Below are 5,930 nucleotides of genomic sequence, written 5' to 3'. Positions count from 1 at the left end.
TATTATTTAGCCATAAAAAAAGAAATGTGGCCAGTTATGACAGAATGGGTGGAACTTAAGGTCATTGTGCTAAGTGAATAAATCAGACAGAGAAAGATAAATACTCTGACTTCACTTATATGTGAACTGTAAAAAAAAATAGAATTCAGAGATTCAGAGAACAGATTACTGGTTGCTAGAAGATGGGTGGGATTGGGGCAAATGGGTGAAGGTGGTCAAAAAATATTAGCTCCCAGTTACAAAATAAAGCAGGGGTGTCAAACTCATTTTCACCAGGGGCCAGCCACATCAGCCTTGCAGTTGCCTTCAAATGGCAGAATGTAATTTTAGGACTGTATAAATGCAACTACTCCTTAACAGTTAAGCAAGAGCTCAGTGCTGCCACCAGGTAGAAACAAGGTGCCAGGCCAGATAAAACAAGGTGTAGGCCGGATTTGGCCTGTGGACCTTGTGTTTGCCACCTGTGAAATAAAGAATTCAGCCCTGGCTGGGTGGCTCAGTTGACTGGAGTGTTGTTCCAGTGTGCCTCGGTTTTGGGTTCCATCCCCCGCCAGGGCACATGCAAGAGTCCACCAATGAGTGCATGGATGGATGGATGGGTGGAGCAGCGTGTTGGTGTTTCTCTCTCTCTCACTTTCTCCCTTCCTCTCTCAGTCTAGAATCAATCAATGAAGAAAGAGAAAAAGAAATCATGGCAATGAAATTATAGCATGGTGAGGTGGGGAAGAAAGAAACTTTCCTCTACCCTCAAAATTCTTTGGCTGGTCTAATAATAATTCAATAGACATGAAACATATTAGCAAGTGAAAATTACCAAATGTAATACATATATATGTATGAGGACCTGCATCCATTAGAGAATCAGACTCCACATGCACTATAGGTTCAGAACAGAAAGGGAATGTGGGTATGTAAGACATCGTGAGCTAGGGATGAAGTAAATTGCCTCGGGAGCTTCGAAGTGTCATTGCAGGATGATTAAAAAAAAAAAAAGCAGATATTTAGTAAATAGTTTTCTTGCCCTACACGTAAGTCAAAAGAGGTTATCTCTGATAATCTCTTATTATGGGCAAGGCCCCTAATTCAGATTCTTCTAGGTTGTTAAGGAAAGGGCCTAACTTTCTCTTTAGTTCTTGGCTGAAGTTGCCTTTAGCTCAAAACAATCCACACACCACATGTGCATATCTTGGGGTGGCTCATACGAACCCCCACAGTAACTGGTTAATAATACTCTATTGCATCTTTGAAAGTTTCTAAGACAGTAAATCTTTAAAGTTCTCATCACAAGAAAAAAAAATTGGGACTATATGTGGTGATAGATGTTTAATTACTTATTGTAGTGATCATTTTGCAATATATAGTTATAAAATCATTATGTTGTCCACCTGAAACTAATGTAACATGTCTGTTATATCTGTTGACATGAGAAATGTCCAAACCTGTAGAGCATTTTTGTGAGAGTTTATTTGATCTAAATTGACAACACGCCAGGGAACAAGATCTCAAGTGCTCTGGAGAACACTTTTGCAGCAGCAGGTCTTGAATTACTGGGTTGTTAACAAGATTATCTGCTTTCTTAAGGGTGGTTACACTTATTTCAAAGGTATATTAACCTAGCACAAAAACAATGAAGACGGCTTGCTTAAGGCAAAGACAAACCTTTTACTAAAGAATTATAGGCCTAGGGCATGTCTACCCTCCAAGACCCACCCAATCATGAATTTATGATTAGATTACCCTGTGAGGTTACTTTCCATAGACCCCTTTTTCCTTCTACGTATCTCAACTTAAAAAGTTAGTGCTTGCTTCAGCAACACATATAGTAAAATTAGAAGGATTCAGAGAGGATTAGCATGGCCCCTGTGCGAGGACGACACGTAAATTTGTGGAGTGAAAAAAATATTATGCTCTCACCATGAGTGTAGAATACCCATGACTCTATATCAGCGATTTTCACCCTTTTTCATCTCATGCACACGCAAGCTAATTACTAAAATTTGGTGACACACCAAAAAATATTTTTTTTGCCGATCTGATAAGAAAAATAGGTATAATTTTGATTCATTTGCACCAGATGGCTATTGTGTTGGCTGTCATTTTTTAATTTGACAGTCTAAGGGAAAAGATGTCAGTGCCCCTGTATAAGTAAGTAGTCAGATATTGCACGTTTTAAAAATTCTTGGGGCATATCAGTGTGCCTGCCATAGGACACTGGTTGAAAATTGCAGCTCTATATCCTCAAAACATGTTGTCATACTTTTTACATTTTTCCAAATTCCTGAGTATAAAATAATATCTCATTGTGGTTTTAGTTTTGCACGGTCTTAGTTACTACTGAGGTTAAGCATGTTTTCATGTGTTTATAAGCCATTTACAAGGTTTTTTTTCCTTATGAATTTGTGGTTGTGTAGTAAAGAATGTGTTCTGTCCCCAAAAGAGGTCTGGCCTTTGCCATAAGCCCTTTATCTCTAAACCCTTGGACTGTCGCCCTGCTATGGGGAGTGTCTTTGTTTGCCTGAGGGCCTTGGGTCATCCCTGATAGACTAGTGATGTGATTGACGGTGTCACCTGTGGTAGTAGTTTTGTGTTATCATTTGAGTTTGGTATCAGCTTAGCCTCCGGACAGCTGGAGCCCGAAGTCAGCCACATGGGCAGTCAACCATGGAGCCCCAGCAGCGACTCTGGACACCAGGGTTTGGATGAGCTCCCCTAGCTGGCAACATTCCACACATAACCATCGATGCTGGGAAAACAGTGTTGTCCTGATTCTAAAGAGGCAACTGAGAGCTCTGCATTTGGTCCTTTTTGGGACTGCCTTATGTGCTTTTGTTTCCCTGGCTCATTTTAATATTTGTTTGTTTGTTTGTTTGTTTGTTTGACTCAATAGGTCACTTATTTCTTTCCTTTTCAAAACATTTTATTTTTCAGTTACAGTTTACATTTAATATTTTTCTGTTAGCTCCAGATATACACATTTTAGTCTTTTAAAGATCTTGAAGTCCTATTGATTTTAATCCTTTCCCTGTGATAAACTCTAACTGTGAGTTCAACAGCTTTCAGTGAGTTCTGTGAATCCTTTTAGAGAATTATCAAACCTAAGTGTGGTTTTGGGAAACGCCTGCACTGGCAGTTGGTGTCAGAAGTAAGGGTGGTTTTTGCATTGTGCCCTCTAGGTTTGCAATAGTTGATATTTTTTGTCCATATCCTATTGTGTTGTTTATCTTGTTTAAAATTGAGTTGTAGAAGTTCTAATACATTCTTGGTATTAATCTTTTTTGTTGCTATGTGCATTGCATATTTTTTAACGTTAAGATTTAGATTTTATTTATTTGTATATTTAAAAAATTTTTTTAAATAACTTTTTTTGGATTTACTTATTTTTTCTAGAAAGACAAGGGAGGGAGAGAAACATCAATGTGTGGGAGATGTGTGTGCCCCAACCAGGGAACTGGCCTGCAACCCAGTCATATGCCCTGAGTGGGGATCAAACCATCAACCTTTTGGCTGGCAGGCTGGCACTCAATCCACTGAGTCACATCATCAAAGGCTGTTTATTTACTTTTAGAAAGAGGGGAAGGGAGGGAAAGAAACATCAATGTGTGTGAGACAAATATTGATCAGTTGGCTCTCGTACACCCCCAACTGGGGACCTGGCCTGCAACCCAGGCATGTGCCCTGACTAGGAATTGAATTGGCAGCCTTTCAGTTCATAGGCCAGTGCTCAATTCAATGAGCCACACCAGCCAGAACTTCACTGTATATATCTTTTCTCAATTCATTTTTCCCTGTTTTGCTGTCCACTGATGAATAGAAGATTTTGATTTGATTTGATGCCTGAATATTTTCCTTTAAAATTTTTGTTTTCTTTTCTTAAAGACTTGCAATCCTTTTATTTTTTATTTTATTAATTTTTATTGTATTTTCCCATTACCAAGGATTTTTGTTTTCTTTAAAATCTTATTTATGAATTTCTCTCCTACTCCAGTTTCATAACGACGTTCTCCTACAGGAAATAAAAGTATAAATGTTTTGTTTTTCACATTAAGGTCTTTAATTCTTTTAGAGTTAATTCTTTTGGTGTTTGGTGTGAGTTAGGAATCTTTATCAAAGAGAATTAGATTTGGCTGCAAATAATATTGATTTAAAAAGCAGTGGCTTAGATATATTGCACTAATGTATTTATATTTTCCTATGGATAATCAAATAATCCAGCACCATTTATTTATTAATACTCCATCCTTTCTCCACTTATCTACAGCATGGACTTGATCATATTCTAAGCATTTATATATGTGTATATCTGTTTCTGGGCTTTCTCTCCCACTTAATTAATTTATAGATATATCCTGCCAATTCCACACCATATTAGTTGCTATGGGCTTATTTTGCATTTTGATATCTCATAGAACAAGCCATTTCATGCCTCTTGTTCTTTTTCAGGGATGTTTTGGTTTCTCTCGACCTATTATTCTTGTATATAAATTTTAGAACCAGCATCTCACGTTGCTGTACAGAAAGAAGGACAAAGTTACTGTACAGAAGGAAGTTGCCTTGCAGAAAAAGTCTGTAAAAACTCTGTTAGGAATTTGTAGATCAATTTAGGAACAACTGACATTGTTGGAATAATGAGAATTCTCTATGAATATGGTACATATCTGCATTTATTCAGGTCTTTCTTTTTTTTTTAAGATTTTATTTATTTATTTTTAGAGAGGGAAGGGAGGGAGGGAGAGAGAGAGAGAGAGAGAGAGAGAGAGAAACATCAATGTGCAGTTGCTGGGGGTTATGGCCTGCAACCCAGGAATGTACCCTGGCTGGGAATCAAACCTGGGACACTTTGGTTCCCAGCCCGCGCTCAATCCACTGAGCTACGCTAGCCAGGGCTATTCAGGTCTTTCAAAAACTTCTTAAATTAACATAAAATTTTCTTATAAAGATTTAATACATGTTACACTTATTCCTGAGAACCTTATAAGTTTATTGCCCTTATATATGATTTTTTAGCTTAGGTTTCTTATTTATTAAGGGTATGTAGAAATGCAATTGAAATTTGAATATTGATATTATTTCCAGCAACCAATCTTATTCATTCTAAAAATTTGTCTCTGGATTCTTTTTTAGTTTTCTATGTAGACAATCATGTCATATGTGCTAAATTAAAGTCTTAGTTCTTCGGTCAAGATAGAGGCATAGGTAGACATGCTTCACCTCCTCGTGCAACCATAGAAAGAATTACAACCAGATCTCAAAAACAAATAATATCCAGAACTGTCAGAAAATTGAGCTGTATGGAAGTCTGACAACCAAGGATTTAAAGAAGCCACATTCCTCCAGATGGGTAGGAGGGATGGAGCTGTGGAGACAGGGCAGAGAGGCCATGTGGCACGGACAAGCAGCGGTAGCAGCGGAACAGATGGTCCTGCATTCGTGTGTGGTAGATAAAAATTGGGAGGGATATCCCAGGACTCAAAGATCTCTGGCCCAGGCCAGACACACAGCCCAGGGTTCTAGCACCAGGGAGATAAACCCCCATTAACTCTGGCTGTAAAAACCAGTGGGGATTGGGGTGGCAGAAGAAACTACCATTTTCACTGCTTAAGAGGTCCACGTGGACTTAGAACATATGCAAATCCCAGGGCAGCAGCCAGAGGGGTGCTAATCACATATGGGAAGTGGGTGGAGTGACTGGAAATGGGGTGAGTGCTGGGCAAATCTCCAGTGGCTAGACGGCAACATTGTCCCCTCTCTGGCCCCCCAGAGCCAATGAGTGGTGGAACAGGTTGCCCCACCCTGACAATTACCTAAAGCTCCACCCCACACAATTTACAGGTGTCTTTGCTACACAGGCTACGCTACTAAGACAAGGAGTAAAAGCAGCTCTGCCTAATACACAGGACCAAACCCAGGGAGGCTGCTGAATTATAGGAGGC

At 39.0% G+C, this 5,930-nt stretch overlaps 1 non-coding gene across 1 annotated transcript; it reads left to right on the top strand.

Moving 5' to 3' along the window:
* The first annotated feature begins 1,798 nt into the window (after positions 1–1,798).
* Positions 1,799–1,905, top strand: LOC123819485. Its single transcript, XR_006785815.1, has one exon. It is a non-coding gene; the product is annotated as a U6 spliceosomal RNA (small nuclear RNA).
* The last annotated feature ends 4,025 nt before the right edge of the window (positions 1,906–5,930 follow it).

Source organism: Phyllostomus hastatus, unplaced genomic scaffold (assembly GCF_019186645.2).
Source record: "Phyllostomus hastatus isolate PE091 unplaced genomic scaffold, TTU_PhHast_1.1 phas_contig_312, whole genome shotgun sequence".
In the NCBI taxonomy this organism is placed as follows: domain Eukaryota; kingdom Metazoa; phylum Chordata; class Mammalia; order Chiroptera; family Phyllostomidae; genus Phyllostomus; species Phyllostomus hastatus.
The sequence above is the reverse complement of the archived record's forward strand: the minus strand, read 5'-3'. Positions and strand labels throughout refer to the sequence as shown.